The sequence below is a fragment of the Prionailurus viverrinus genome, chromosome B2 (assembly GCF_022837055.1).
Source record: "Prionailurus viverrinus isolate Anna chromosome B2, UM_Priviv_1.0, whole genome shotgun sequence".
Classification (NCBI taxonomy): Eukaryota; Metazoa; Chordata; class Mammalia; order Carnivora; family Felidae; genus Prionailurus; species Prionailurus viverrinus.
In genome coordinates, this window is record NC_062565.1 from 80,433,437 (window position 1) to 80,449,702 (window position 16,266).

The window sequence follows — 16,266 nt, forward strand, 5'->3', positions numbered from 1 at the left end:
GGTGGTGCAGTGTGTTAAGCATCCAGTTCTTGGTTTCAGCTCAGTCATGATCTCACGGTTTGTGAGTTCGAGCCCCACGTTGGGCTCTGTGCTGATGGTGGGGAGCCTGCTTGGGATTCTCGCTCTCCCTTTCTCTCTGCCTCTCCCTTGCTTGTGCTGGCTCTGTCTCTCAAAATAAGTAAACTTAAAAAAATTAAAAATAAAAAGAATACCTTAAGATTGTATCAGATAACATTTAATGGGGATTTGGAAAGCTGCTGAGAGCCAGGGGTGGGGGTGTAGGAGGGGGTATGGGGGGCTTAGAGGACTGTCAACAGGAACTGAGAAGGCTGCAGGCTTGGGGAAGTTTCTGTGTCTAATGGTAACTTGAAGGTCATTTGAAGTTGCTGAGCTCTTTGAATGTTTTTGTGAAAATGTTGTGAAGACCTGGTGGCTTGGGGTGGACTTGAGTAGGGCTTAGGGTTGAGGGTACTGATAGCCACCAAAGGTGGCCAGAACCCTTACAGCCACTTGCTATTCAGGGGTTTCATGGCCAGTATCATGCAGGGGTTTGTGGTTTTGTTTAACACATTTATTCCCTGCAAACAACATGACCAAAGTATGCTACCCAAAGCTCACATCTTATTTTGTCCGGTCCTTTCTAAGCACCTTGCATTTATGTAGGCATTTTTTCTTAGTCTTGGCTTTCCAAGTGCTCAGATCACCATAATTCTGTTGCACACCGGTTTGTTTTTCCAGTTGTTGGTTATCATAGAATTTAGGACTGAAAAAGAGCCTGGTGATCACCTGGGTCAGTGTTTTTCAAGCTGTTGTTATCTGCCCATTACTGGGTCATTAAAACAGCTTTCATGGGTGTTACTGATAGAGACTGTTGGTGGTGGAATGGGTGAGAACCCCAGAAATATTTATCTTCCCTACCAGGCATGGTGTGTCCCAGATATGCATCACCTCCTGGTGAGTAGCGATATTCATGTGGTTCAGATATAGTCATTTTTATTTGACATTTCAGCACCTATTATTTATAGGTACTGTAGTCAGGGGCAGGGATCCAAAGGTAAGTAAGCCATGGGCCCTGCCCTCGAGATGCTCAGGTGAGAGTGGGGGGGATAGGCACAGAGGTTATAGTGACAGTGTGGTGGTTGCAGTGAGGAAGATATGTACTTACCTCTTTCCTACCCGGTGAGGTTCACTTTGGAGAAACAGTGGGCCGGCTGATCCCTCTGGACCCAGCACGGCTAAGAAGCTGTAGGCGGTGTCTGAGAGAACAGAAAACCATCTTCTGTGGTCGGAAAATAAGATCAGAGAGGGCTTCCAGTGAGAGGTCACAGATCAGCTTGGCCTGTGTTGTAGTGGGTTGAAAATTTAATCCATGTCCTAATCCCTGGAACCTGGGAATGTTTCATTATTTGGAAAAATGGTTTATTCAGATGTGATTAAGGGAAAGATTCTGGGATGGGATCATCCTGGATTAACTGGGTGAGCCCTCAATTCAGTGGCAAGCATGCTTTTAAGCGTGAGGCAGGGGGAGATTTGACAGAGACAGAAGGAGAGGAGACCATGTGACCAGGGAAGCAGAGATTGGGGTGATGAGGTTGCAAGTCAAGGAATGCCAAATGCTGTGGCCACCAGAAACTGGCAGAGCAAGGAGGAATTTTCCTCAAGAGTTTCCAGAAGGAGTACAGGCCAGCCCACCCCTTGATTTTGGAGTTGTGACTTCTAGAACTGTGACAGAATAAAATTCTGTTGTGGTAAGCTACCAGGTTCATGGTAATTTGTTACGGCAGTCCTGGGAAACTTTTTTTTTTTTTTTTTTTTTAAGTCCTCTATCTTAGGGATCCTGGCCAGGGCATAAAATTTTCTGAAAATAATTAAAAAAAAAATTTTTTTTTTAAATATTTATTTTTGAGAGAGAGACAGAGACAGAGACAGAGAGACAGAGTGCGAATAGGACAGGGGCAGAGAGAGAGGGAGACACAGGATCTGAAGCAAGCTCCAGGCTCTGAGCTGTCAGCACAGAGCCCAAGATGGGGCTTGAACTCATGGATTGTGAGATCATGACCTGAGCTGAAGTTGGCACTTAACCAAGATGCCTCTGAAAATAATTTTAATATAGAAGAGTAGTCTGGGGGAGGGGGCACCTGGGTGGCTCATTAGGTTAAGCGCCAACTTCAGCTCAGGTCATGATCTCATGGTTTGTAAGTTCAAGCCCCAAGTCAGGCTCTGTGCTGACAGCTCAGAGCCTGGAGCCTGCTTCAGATTCTGTGTCTCCGTCTCTCTCTGCCCCTCCCCTGCTCGCGGTCTCTCTCTCTCTCTCTCTCTCTCTCTCTCTCTCAGAAATAAACATTAAAAAAAAAAAGAAGAGTAGTATGGGGGAAAAACACTATTATGGCATGATTTTAACATGGAATATAAAGATCCTTATATAATTCATAGATCTGCTTTAGGGAAATCCATAAACTCATCAAAATATGCAAAAATTGTAATTCTATATGCAAGCACTTTTTTTTTTCCCCTGGAAAGAAAAAAAACACAGCCTTGATTTCCACAGCCATAACCTGCTAAAGGGAGGACGAAATCTGGAGAAAGTACAGAGAAGCCAAAGCCCTATTTGAAAAAAGACAAGCTGTCTGGCTGGAGCACACATTTTGTGAGCAGAAGTAACAAGGGATATAGGGCTGGAAAGTTTGTATCTGACGCTTTGCCTTTGTGGTGGTTTGAGTAATGTGTTTTTAAAGGGTCATGTGATAGTATATTGCACTGCCTCTTAGGTAATGGCTTTTAACACTGGGTTACAAAAAACACAGAATGAGGTGGCTACATTCTTGTGTGGATATGGGGAGAGTGTAAATGTTCCCTGATTATTGTCCCTGGAGAAACCCATACATACCCACTGGAGGATTGCTTTAGTCCCTTTACACATCTTGTTCTTGAACTTGTAGTTCTCACTGCATTTTCCTAAAAAAAAAATATATATATATATATATATATATATATATATATATATATAATTTAATGGCTTTTAAAAATATTTTTTAGGGTTACGTGGGTGGCTCAGTCAGTTAAGCATCTGACTCTTGATCTCAGCTCAGGTCATGATCTTGCAGTTCGTGAGTTTGAACCCTGCTTCAGTCTGTGTGCTGACAGTGCAGATCCTGCTTGAGATTCTCTCTCTCCTTCCTTCTGCCCTCTTCCTCTGCTTGTGTTCTCTCTCTCTCTCAAAATAAGTAAATAAAATAAACTAAAAATAAAAATAAAAAATATATATATTAACTAAACTCTGAGCCCAATGTGACACTCGAACTCAAAACCCTGAGATTAAGAGTTGCATGCTCCACCAATCGAGCCAGCCAGGTGCCCCTATTTTCATGGCATTTTATTTCGTTGAAATCATCAATTAATGTATAATCATTCCTGGAACGTGTAGTGAACATCTTTGAACCAGATGAAAAAAATCATGTTCCTCAACACAAAACTAGTCTATGGCTTCAGAGACTCAGGGGTTCAGATTCTAGAACAAACTCTCCCACATCATGCTCTTCTTTGAGAAGAACTGGAACATTTGATACCTTATTCTTTTCTTTAATGGGATAGAAATACATTTGGGGATCAAATTAAATTTTATTTCTTTGGGTTGAGAAAGAGCAGCTAACAGTCTTGTGTCTCCTCAGCTGTCTTTCTGACCTGCACAATATCTTCTTATATCTTTTTTCTCCTCCATGACCCAAATTTCACATATACTCAATGTTTTATGGTTTTTAATTATTAATTTTCATTATACAAATAATTCAGGCTTATTATAAAAATGTCAAGTGGTAGGTTTGAATGTGTTGCTCCTTAATACTTCAGCTGGCTGCAAAACCCACTTCTCACTTTGCTATGGTCTGAATGTTTGTCCTGAATGTTGAAACCTAATCCCCAAGGTGATGGTCTTTGGAGGTTGGGCATTTGAGAGGTTATTAGCTCATGAGGGTGGAGCCTGCATGAAGGGGATAAATGCCTTTATAAAAGTGGTCCCAGAGAGCTCCCTTCTCTTTCCACCATGTAAGGACACAGCGGAAAGATGCTGTGAAACAGAAAGTGACCTCTCAACTGACACTGACCCGGCTGGCGCCTTGATCCTAGACTTCTCATCCTCCTCAGCTGTGAGAAATAAATTTCTGTTGTTGATAAGCCACCCACCTGTGGTATTTTGTTGGCCTGAGACATAGTTCTATCCCTGTATTATTTTCCTGTAGCTGTTGTAACAAGTTACCACAAACAGGGTGGCATAAAACAACAGAAATTTATTCTCTCACGGTTCTATAAACTGAAAGTCCAAAATCAAGCTGTTGGCAGGGCAGGCTCTCTCCAAAGGCTCTAGAGATTCTGTTCCTAGACTCTTACAGCTACTGTAGGTCACAGGTATTTCTTGGCTTGAGGCCACACAACTCCAATCTTTGCTTCTGTCTTTGCATTGCTGTTTCCTCTTCTGTGTGCATGTCCCCAGACTCTCTCTGCCTCTATCTTAAAAGGATACATGCGATTGCATTTAGGGCCCAATAAGGCAGTATCCACTCTTGCTGTGTAAGTTCACACAGGTTCTGGGCATTAGGATGTAACATAACTTTTGAGGGGCCACCATTTAACTGCTAGGCATTGTTAAAGAAAAAGTTATTCTAACATAAGTTAAAATGATGAAGACTTTATTCAGGATTGTTGTGACAGGTGCAGAATTGTGATGGTTTTCAGGACTGTTGCAGTGTGGGGGAGAGATCGGGCTCAACTTTGAATACAGCAAGAACAAGTGGCAGTTCCTAGTATAGGAGCCGGCTGGAGAGGTGGATGGAAAGTTACTAAGAGGAGACATCTAGGGTAGGGGGAATTCTTGCTAAGCTAACAGGATTCTTGCTGGAGGCAGGCCAGAGCGATCAAGTGTTACCTAAAGGACCTTAGGGGATGAGGAATTTGATCAGATAATGAGGGTGATCTGAAAGGGTAGGAGGATTCTCTCTAAACTGACTTAGCAGGATTCTTGCTAAACTGGGCTATGCAGACCTGACAAGGATGGGGGCCCAAGTGAGTTGGGTCAAGGAGAGAGTATTTGCCACAGTCCTCTAAACAGTGTTTTCCAGACTCAGAAAGACCCTAAAAGCCGACCCAGATTACCAGCAACCAAGCTTGTGCTGATGATGGGGAAGCTTCTGCAGCCTTATGCAGCAGCTTCCTAATTGGAAAAGTGGCTCCATGCAGGATTCCCTTGTCTCCTGCAGTCATTTCCTCTTGCCTCTCTGGATTGCTAATGTGGACATGCCGCCTTCCATAGGAGGGTCAGTTTACAGGGCAGTCGGCTCCCCAGCCCCCTGGTTATAATGCAGCACCTGCCTCTGCCTGCATGTTATTGTTTGCATTCAACCTACAGGAAAAATAAAACACCCATGAGGGCTGATGTTAGGAAACTTATTGCAACATCAGGGAGAATGTTAGATAAATCGTGATGTGGGAAAAGGAAATTGATTGTTGGTTTTGGGCCTAGACTAGGAACATTTGGTGACTGATAAGAAGCCTCGTGGCCATTCTAAGGACCTGATTAGCATGAACTCTGGCTTTAGGAGTGGGAGCAGAGCTGGTGCAATTTCAAAACTAGGCATCTGGGGAGTAATCTCTTCCATAGCAGGGGAGGAAGGGTCCGCCTCCAAACCCCAAGTTGACCTAGGGCCTCAGACCTGTTGCTGGACTCACCTCTGGGCAGGTAGATGCTGGCCTGTATTGTGCCTCGGACTCTGACAGGTAGGAAATAAATGAAATCCACTTGGCCATTCTGGAGATAGTTGCACTGGTGCTTTAGGGAGCGGAGGCCCTGCTTTCATAGTGTTTTCTGGTACTCTTCTGTATGCTCATTTTTCTACTACAGGATGAGACAGTAGTGCTTTTTACTTGTCATACTGAGACTCTTTCATAGAGCTTAGCAGAATTCAGTACACTAATTATGTTACATTTAGCTCAAGTTTATTAAATACCAGTCCTGTGCTACATGCTGTCTAGGGCACCTTTTCTTTATCTAATTTACACCTGTGAGTTATAGGTATTGTCTTGATTAAAAACAATTTTTTTTTTGATGTTTATTTATTTTGGAGAGAGACAGAGACAGAATGCGAGTGGGTTAGGGGCAGAGAGAGAGGGAGGCACAGATTCTGAAGCAGGCTGCAGGCTCCAAGCTGTCAGCACAGAGCCCGACGCAGGGCTCGAACCCACAAGCCGTGAGATCACGACCTGAGCTGAAGTTGGACGCTCAACTGACTGAGCCACCCAGTCTTGGCACCCCTTGTCTTGATTTTTTAAAGTGAGGAAACAGGCTCAAACCTAACTTGTCCAGGTTCTCCCATCTGGTAACTGTGGATCAGGATTGGAATCCAGACCAGTGTGTGTGCTCTGGTGCAGCCCCGGTAAAGAAGGGAAAGAACCCTGGAGCTAACTGATGGCCACCTTCAGGTCTTCAGGATATCTTACTAAGCCTGCTGAAAAATGAAAACTCTGGGGGTACCTGGGTGGCTCAGTCGGTTGAGTGTCTGACTCCTTTTTTTTTTTTTAAAGTTAATTTATTTATTTTTGAGAGGGAGAGAGAATGTGAGCATGAGCAGGGGAGGGGCAGAGAGAGAGGGAGACAGAGGATCATAAGCAGGCACTGTCAGCACAGAGCCTGATGCAGGGCTCAAACCCATGAACTGTGAGATCATAACTTGAGCTGAAATCAAGAGTTAGACACCTAACTGACTGAGCCACCCGGATGCCCCAAGTGTCCAACCCTTGATCTTGGCTCAGGTCACCAACCTAGGGTCATGGGATCAAGCCCTGTGTCGGGCTCTGTGCTGAGTGTGGAGCCTGCTTAAGATTTGCTCTCTTCCTCTGCCCCTCCCTTGCTTATGTGTGCACTCTCTTTCTCACTCTCAAAAAAAGAAAAAAAGAAAAAAAAAAGAAAACTCTGGATTTATACTTCTCCATGTCTCAAACACTGAAGAGAGGACTTATTAGCAAGTTGCTTTTTTTTTTTTTTAAGTACTTAGGAGTTCCATTTGGAAACAGAACAGAATTCTGTGTATGAAGAGGTGTTGGGCCATCTGGGGGTACATAGAAGGTGAGGTTCTGTTGCAGTGATTATGGCTGTCAGAGGGCGGAGTAAATCACCAGCCACGATCCTGTTTGTGACAAACCTGCAGGACCATAACTGAAGTCCATGTGTAAACTCAGAGATGTGGGTATAGGTATGAAGCATGGTGCCATCCTGGACCAGGAAATCTGCCTCCTCCCCACTTCACCTTTCAGGTATGTGCCCTGGGGAATTTTAAAATTTAAATCGTACCATCTGCCTTTCAAGTGACAAAGAACAAACTTTTATTAAGTGTCAGAATTGGGAAACTTATGAGGTTTATAATAAGAGGTTTGTTACAACATCTAAGCATAAACTCTATCAGCTATTGCTTGATAGACAATACTGATGAAAAATTTTGTAGTTTCCTTTATTCTGTTTTGATGTAAATTCTAACTTGCCAGAGGTGCTTCCTTTTGCAAAAGAAAATAAGGTTTCTTGTTTTCATTTTGCCCATTTCCTTTCTCTCTCTTTCTTTCTTTCTTTGTTTCTTAATGTTTGTTTGTTTGTTTGGGTGCAGAGATTACTTAAAAATGAAAATCTTTTTTAAAAAAGTTGAATTTGAAACTGTAAACTGCATTTATTTCTTTACTTGGCATACTTTGTTTTTCTCTTTTACTTTGTACACAAAGGTATCTAATTACCTCCTCTCCGTGGAGCTCTGACTCCTGTTGAGTTCTTGCTCTGCATGAAGCACCTGCACTGACTCAGCTGGACCCAGCACCCACCTGTTTGCTAGTTTTGTTTTTCTATCTTATTTTCAGATGTATAGAAACGTTATAAGAAATGGTGTATATGACTAGACACTGCTTTTCTATGATGCTGGTTCAGGACCTTTGAAATCCCTGCCACGTGTCCTTTTCTCAAAATTGTTTATTTTTAAAATTCCTGCAAGTCTTGTCTTCCTAAGTGTAGTACTAGCAAGGAGCAGTGGGTGCATTTCTCTCTCTTCCCCGCCCTCCCCCCCCCCCCCGCATATGTGTGTGTGTTAGAGCTTTTTTAAAAAATAAGTTTACTTCTTAAATTTATTTTGAGAGAGAGAGGGAGAAGGAGGGAGGGCAGCATGAGCAGGAGGGGGCAGAGAGAGAGAGAGGGAGAAAGAGAATCCCAAGCAGGCTCTATGCTGTCAGCACACGGAGTTCAGTGCGGGGCTCGATCTCACAAAGCATGAGATCTTGACCTGAGCCGAAATCAAGAGTCGGATACTTAACAAACTGAGCCACCCAGGCACCCCACTTTTTAAAAAAATATTTATTTTGGGGGAGAGCACAGGCGGGAGAGGGGCTGAGAGAGGGGGACAGAGGATCTGAAGTGGGCTGTGTGCTGACAGGCTGACAGCAGCAAGCCCGATGTGGGGCTCGAACTCACAAGCTGTGAGATCATGACCTGAGCTGAAGTCGGATGTTCAACCGACTGGGCCACCCAGGTGCGGTCCCCCCATTTTTTTTTAAATTTTTTTTTTTCAACGTTTATTTATTTTTGGGACAGAGAGAGACAGAGCATGAACGGGGGAGGGGCAGAGAGAGAGGGAGACACAGAATCGGAAACAGGCTCCAGGCTCTGAGCCATCAGCCCAGAGCCCGACGCGGGGCTCGAACTCACGGACAGCAAGATCGTGACTTGGCTGAAGTCGGACGCCCAACCGACTGTGCCACCCAGGCGCCCCGTCCCCCCATTTTTTTTTAAAGCAAGCTCTAGGCCCAATGTGGGGCTTGAACTCATGATCCGGAGGAGGTGTAGTTGCATGCTTTGCTGACTGAGCCAGCTGGGTGCCCCCCCAGAGCTATTTTACAAATAGCTTTATTGAGGTATAATTTATATACCACAAAATTTATAAGTGTGCAATTCACAGATTTTTAAAGCAAATTTATACAGTTGTGCAACCATTACCCTAACCAGTTTTAGAACATTTTCATCACTCCTGAAAGTTTGCTTGTGCCCCTTTGCAGTCAGTCCTCCCTCCCACTCCTGGGTCCAGACAACTGCCTCCGTAAATGTGCCTTTCTAAACATTTCATATAAATAGAATCATACAGTATATGGTTTCTTGTGTTTGTCTATTTCCATTCAGCCTGTTTTTGAGGTTTATCCATGACGTATGTATATCAGTGTTAGTTCCAGAGGTATTAAAAAAAACCTTTCTATTGTGGCACATTTCAAAATTAGAGACTAGTGTAAGTCACCCACATGTACTTCACTCCCAGATTCGATAGTTATGAACTCATAATCAATCTTGTTTCATCTCCCCCTTCCCCATTTTCCTCTCCCCACCCCCTTTGATTATTTTGAAACCAATCCCAGATGCTATATCACTTAATTTATAGTTTAGTAGATGCATTTGTATTTATCTCCTGCTTTTCAGTAGCTAAGGAGCTAAATATTGTTTTAGGTTTATTTATTTATTTTTTGAGAGAGAGATAGCATAAGCAGGGGAGGGGCAGAGAGAGAGAGAGAGAGAGAGAGAGAGAGAGAGAGAGGATCCCAAGATCCCAAGAAGGCTCCATGCTGACAGCAGAGAGCCCAATACAGGGCTCGAACTCATGAACTGTGAGATCATGACCTGAGCTGAAGTGAAACACTTAACTGACTGAGCCACCCAGGCAACCAAGGAGCTAAATAGTTTTTAGAAAATGTAGGTACTGGGTTAAAGGGGGGGATAAAAGAGCTAAATATTAATTTAACTAAGATGTAACAGTCCTGCTATGTTCAAGGTACTACCTGTGGCAATCTAGGATATGATGATATGTAAATCTTGTATGTCCACTGGTTCTGCAATATAAAATAACAATTCAAACATCACTCTGTGTCGAAAATAGGTAGGTTTCCTTTCTGTTTTTTTTAATCATGTATATTTTGTTTTTATGCTAAAAATCAAGTTTTGTTTTAAGAGGAGAGATGATGGGGCACCTGGGTGGCTCAGTGGGTTAGGTGCCTAACTCTTGATTTTGGCTCAGGTCATGATCCCACAGCTCGTGGGATCAAGCCTTGCATTGGGCTCCTGGCTGACAGTGTGGAGCCTCTTTGGGATTCTCTCTTTCCCTCTCTCTGTGCCCCTCCTCCGCTTGCTTACACTCAGGTGTGCATGCTGTCTCTCTCTCTCTCTCAAAATAAACGCAACGTTAAAAACATTTTTTAAGAGTTATTGAATATAAAACATAAGCCGGCTTCTTCATTCTCAGCTGGCTTCTCTCTTGCCTTCCTCTTACTGCAGAGTCTGACAATCTGAATGTTCTGCCTTCCTCAGGGCTTCTTCCGATGGGGAAAAATAAGCCGGATCTAGTGAAGCCTGGTTAGTCTATTTTTGTTGTTGTTGTTTGCAGCTAAATGTGTTCTTTGCCGATAACTGCAAACCACTTTTCTACCACCTTAGAGCACTTTCACACCTAATACCATGCCAGTCTAATCGTGGACTTGGGAGATTTTAAGCATGGGAAGTCCTAGAAATTATCTAGTGCCGTGGTTGTCAGCCAGGGGGTGGAACTCACTGTCTGCAAGGTGCTGCTGTTATTTAGCAAGTCGAGTCCAGGGGAGCTGACAGCCTGTGCTGTGTGGGGCAGTCTCACGGCACAAAATGTTCCTGTTCAAAATGCCTATAGTGCATGGTAAGAAACACTGTTGCAGTCTACTTCCCTGACTTGGTCCTCGAGGGGAGCATGCCACCCAGGGTTCTTGAGACCCTGCTGCACTGGTTTGGGCAATTTAGAGGGAGTCCCCAAGTCCCTTTCCCATGCCTTTCCTCAGTTTAGCCTGCTTGCCTTCCGTCTCTGTTTCGGCACCCTCCTTAATCCCACAAGCCTGTAGCACCAGGGGTACATTCCAAGAGGAAGGCGCCTACACTGCAAACTAGAGAGTAAGGGGGGAAAGCATGCAGTGCCCACTGAGATCCCTAAAGCCTCTACAAAACCACGCTTCTGAAAAGTCTCTAAGGCATCCGGGCTAAGAGTTTGTTCAGTGTCTCCAGATGTTCCATCATCTCCCGGTTTTATGAGGCCTGGGCTGGGGTGACATTGATGACTGTGATCATGAGAGAGGTTGTGGGTCACCTTTCTGCCCCCATTGGCTTCGTCTTGCTCCAGCCGATGGTCTTGGTGCCGGCAGAGGCAAGAAACAAAGGTTCTTGTCACCTAGACAGCTTCTGTCCCTCAAGGAGCAGCACAGGGCTTCAAGCCTGGCCTCCCAGGAGATAGTCAGGTGCCATTGTCTTTCTCTGCCCCTCTACCCAGAGGTGAGATTCTAAGGAAGGAGGACAGAAGCTGCTTGCCCTGCAGTATCCAAGATAGAAATGCTGCCCTGAAGTTGCTGGCACCAAAAAGTGAAAGTGAGATACCCCGTGGTTAGAAAAATGCATCAGGGGGCGCCTGGGTGGCTCAGTCAGTTAAGTGTTGGATTCAGCTCACCATTTGTGGTCGTGATCTCACGGTTTGTGGGTTTGAGCCTTGCATCGGGCTCTGTGCTGACAATGTGGAACATGCTTGGGATTCTCTCTCTCCTTCTCCCTCTGCCCTTCCCCCACTTGTGCTCACTCTCTTCTCTCAGGAAGGAAGGAAGGAAGGAAGGAAGGAAGGAAGGAAGGAAGGAAGGAAGGAAGAAAGATGCATCAAGCTGCAAAATTTTCACCAGATATATATTTTAAATACCAACAAAAAATACATTAAAACTGGATAGTAACTGGAATTGAAAAAGTCCTTGTGTGTCTTCTATGGTAAGCCTCCAAATTTCTGAGAGTCCTTGCAGATAATAGGGGGTAATAGTATAACAACCATCTCCTAGCTCATAAGTGGAGATTAAAGGGGATGTGGGATGGGAAAGCACTTTGGAATTAGCGAATGGCTATACCAAAGTTAATTACCGTTCTCATGAGAGCAGTGATGCTTTTAGTGGCTTTGGGCATTAATAATAGTCAAGGTTGTGCAGCAGGACTGTGGGTCATGGTTTAAGTTTGTGTTGATTCGTGTTGTATTTTGATTTATTAGGTACAACTGAATTTATTTCAGGCCAGGGCAGTGGGTTAAGGAAGCAATAAAGATAATAAGTATGCACTTAGCAAAGTCAGAAGAGGATTGTACCCAGCTGAGTCATACTTCTTTCCAGCACAGAAAAGCACAGCTTTTACTGTGTCTGAAAGACACTTTGCTGGGAATGTGCATCAAGATGGGGCTTGCAGTTGAGGCCATTTCTCAGGAGTAGATTCTTTTTGTACCATAATTGCACAACACATTCTCGGAGGAATGCTTCTTATTGAGGTTTAGGGTACATAAATCCTGCCCACAAAAATCAAGACTTAGACTTATCTAATTGTTTTCTCTTCTGGAAGCACCAGGCTTGTTTCTAAGTATTTCTAGTGTTTTGTCTTTTAAGGAGCGCATGCTCATAGAAACAGACACATGCTTTCAGCAAAAACTCTCTTGTGTCTCCCCTCCACAGCTTAAGTTCAAATCAATGGGGTTCAATCTACATTTGCATTCAAAAGGGAAATGCCTTCTTGGCAAATACAGCACACTGCACCGTAAATCTTGGGTTACTTGGAATGCCTTAAGCTTACTTAAACATTCCTTAGTAACACATTCCTTTGAAGAGCTTGACAGGACTCCCCGCCATGAGAGCGCTTAGCTTATTCAAGGCATTTAGTTTTTGTCACTAACCGGCAAGGCACCTCTCTTGAAGGAAACAAACGTAACAAAATGCCTATCAACTCTGTATCCTGCAGTATCTTTGCATTAAAGAAACGTACTTAATTCAGTGATTGGGGAGGGGCTTTCTGGGTGATATCCATTTGGAGATGCTTGGAAATAATCTGTTTCTCACACTGGAGTGAATGGGCATTTGTGTTTTATATGACATCTAGTGCTGTAAAATTCTTCGTTTTCATTCCTTTCTCACTGAAAAGACTTCTTGGTGCTGGGTCTTTACTGTGAGGAAGTGATCTTCAAAAACCAAATGAAGCAGAGACTTGAACTGAATGGTGCAGATGACATTACGCCCCATCCCACCACTGACCCACAGAATTTCTCTCTTTTTTTAACAGGTCTTTTTTTAATGGGTGGCATGGTTTCTCAGTTGCTCACCTTCATTGGTTTCCAGCTGGAAGGTCTAGCTGGCAGCTGCTGTACACAGCACAGTCCCCCCTGCATTCTTGTTGACATTAAATTACACTTGCCCTAAAACTTTTTATTTCATTTCTCTCACTGGTTATTAGAAGTTTGTAATTCTTCTGCGGTCTGCCACATCTCTTCACAGCAGCAATGGTGATCATTATGATAGTAGCCAGATGTGGGTTTTGTACTGCCTATTTATTTTTAAAGCGGTTTTTGATTTCATATATATGGTTATTTTAAATAACCATTACCATAATTAACATAACCATAGGGCCCCTGTGTGGCTCAGTCTGTGAAGCATCTTTGGCTCAGGTCATGATCTTCCCCCTTTCATGGGTTCCTGCATTGGGCTCTGGGCTGACAGCTCACTTTCTCTCTCTCAAAAATAAACACTAAAAATATGAACATAACCATAATAAAAGTAACCTAACTGTAATTATCTCATGCAGAATTACCATTTCATCATGTCAATAGAGATAGGAAAAGAAATAGGTCCAGATCCCTGTCTAATCAGGCTTACAGCCTAGTCTTATTTATTTTTTAGAACAATCTGGGCTGGTGAATAAATATTATTTAAAGTCAGCTTTTAAGGCATATGCAGACTTGATCCTGTCTTCCTTACTTGACAGGACCCTTTTTGCGTTTCTGGCTATTGTTGAGAAAATACAGCGATTAAATTCCATTATGATAATAGCTATGGACATGTACCTGTGTGGCAGGTACTATTCTAAGTCTGTTACTCATATTAATTCACTTAATTAAAAGAAATGCAGAATTCTCAACATAGGGTATAACAAGAAAGGCTGCCAATCTCTAGCTAATGGTCCACCTCCTCACAGACATATTTCATTCGACAGAGGGAGGGGTGCAGGTCAGGTGATTCTAACAGGCTTTCAGCCATCCTTTGCTGCTCCTATTTCTATATAAGCCTGTGCTGTAACCTATCCACTGCTTCCCTCCCTCGGCCCCTCCTGGTGCTGCCAAGCCCTTCCACCCTCCCTCCCTCCCACAGGCTGCAATGCTCGGCTTGGACCCATACAGTCCTTTATGCCTAAATATAAGGTGATTTGTAGAAGCCACCTTGCTGAGGTTAGTGATTGGGTTAAAAGTACAGAACTTATGGGGCTGTGCCCATCTTTTTGCATTAGACTTGTGGGTGGGTCTGATGCGTTTTGGCTGCTGGGGCTCTCAAGGAAGGATTGAAAGGACAAGGAAAGTCCTCAGAAGGTGGGCTCCCCCTGCTTCTCTGCCCAGTTAGGAAGCAATGTTGATTGGGCCCAGTGCATCTATAGTGAGCACCTCTGCTGGGTAGAGAACAGGAAACCATTAGACTCCTATCAGTTCAAAACTTACATGTGCTGTGTCTCTCATAGCCCCCTGAGATGTGGAAGGAGGATTTCAGGTGGCCTGGATAGAGTGTGAGCATCTGGGTCAGAACCTGAGTTTGGCCCCCTGCACTCCTTCTTCAGTACCAGTGTACATGTGGGCAAGCTCTGTAACCCTTAGATTCTTCATCCATTAAATTCAACAAGTATTTATTAAGTGCCTACTATGAGGCTGATACAGCCTTGAACATAACAATTCCTACCCTCATGGAGCTAGAAGAGGGTGAAGAATAGTAAACAAAGTAAATATATAGGTAGTGATAAATGCTAAGACTGCTATTTTAAATAAGGTAGTCAGAGAAGGCATCACTGATAAGGTGACATTTGTGTAAACACCTGTGGGGGGGCTCAAGGAGAGTGCATTTAGATATCTAAGTGAAGAAGAACAGTTTATATAGAGGGACAGCAGTGCAAATGTCCTGAGGCAGAAGTGTACCTGGTGTGTTGAAAGAATACCAAGGAGGCCAGTGTAGCTGGAGAGCCAGGGGACTAGGTAGGAGGTGTGATCAGAGAGGAAAGAGGGAGGCTTTGTAGATCATGATGCAGACCTGGGTTTCTATACTGGGTCATGTTAGAAGCTGTGTTCAGGGAAAGGAGGTTTGAATAGAAAAGAGACATGATGCAACTTAAGAATTAACAGGACCAGTTGTGATGAGGAATAGTCAGTAGTGTGTGGGGAAGGGCAGGAACAGAAAGACCAGGCAGGAGGCTGTGCTGTGTCCAGGTGAGACAGGATGGAGGCTCGGACTCGGGTGGGGGTGGGAAGGAGCAGAGCGGATGGAGTTCTGGGCCTTTTTAATAATATCCACCTGATGGCATGGCTGTAAGGCTGAATAAGATGCACAGAGAGCACTGACATATAGTAGGTCCTCAAAAAAGGGCAGCTGCTACTCCTGTTACCATTACTGGGGGGCTTGTGGTCTTGTAGGACATCATGACATACTGACAGGAAACCGGTCAGGGATTTGTCTGTCCAGTCAGCAGTAACAGCACTGGGAATGGAACTCCGAATTGCTGGCTTTGAACCAAAAGCATGCTTCCTGCCTTTCCCTTTAACTAAAAATCTAAACTACTCTGAAACCACAGCCTGGAAGGGCTCAGTTAAATCACACACACATAGGAGAGCTGCTGCTGGCACACCTTGTTTTAGCCTTATCTTTAAACTTTTTTTTAATTTTTAAAATGTTTTTTATTTATTTTTGAGAGACAGAGAGAGACAGGGTGTGAACAGGGGAGGGGCAGAGAGAGGGAGACACAGAATCTGAAACAGGCTCCAGGCTCCCATCTGTCAGCACAGAGCCTGACACGAGGCTCAAACCCACAAACCATGAGATCATGACCTGAGCTGAAATCCAATGCTTAACTGACTGAGCCATGGAGGTGCCCCCTAGCCTCATCGTATGCAGTGTGAGTTCTGACTCCAAAGCAGCAAGCCTGGTTCCACTAAGTCACATGGGTCCTCAGGCATGTTTGTGGCTGATTGGTTGACCAATTGATTAATACATTAATTTAAATCAAGCTAATAAACTGATTAACTTAAATCATTTTAAATAAATTGTTTCATCTAAGACTAAATTGTACTTATTTATTAATTTTTTTAAATGATTATTTATTTTTGAGAGAGCGAGACAGATCGCAAGCAAGAGAGGGGTAGAGAGGAAGAC

The 16,266-nt window shown here is 43.8% G+C and overlaps 1 protein-coding gene across 3 annotated transcripts in view; it reads left to right on the plus strand.

Moving 5' to 3' along the window:
- The window catches only part of ANKRD6 (ankyrin repeat domain 6), a 229,443-nt gene that overhangs the window by 60,290 nt on the left and 152,887 nt on the right, over positions 1-16,266 (plus strand). Inside the window, exon 1 of one of the 3 annotated variants that reach the window (XM_047857755.1) lies at positions 7,193-7,299. The exons of the other annotated variants lie outside the window; for them this stretch is intronic. The gene's annotated coding sequence lies outside the window, so the exon portion shown is untranslated. Of the gene's footprint in view, positions 1-7,192; positions 7,300-16,266 lie in introns of those variants that run through there. 3 annotated transcript variants of the gene reach the window in all.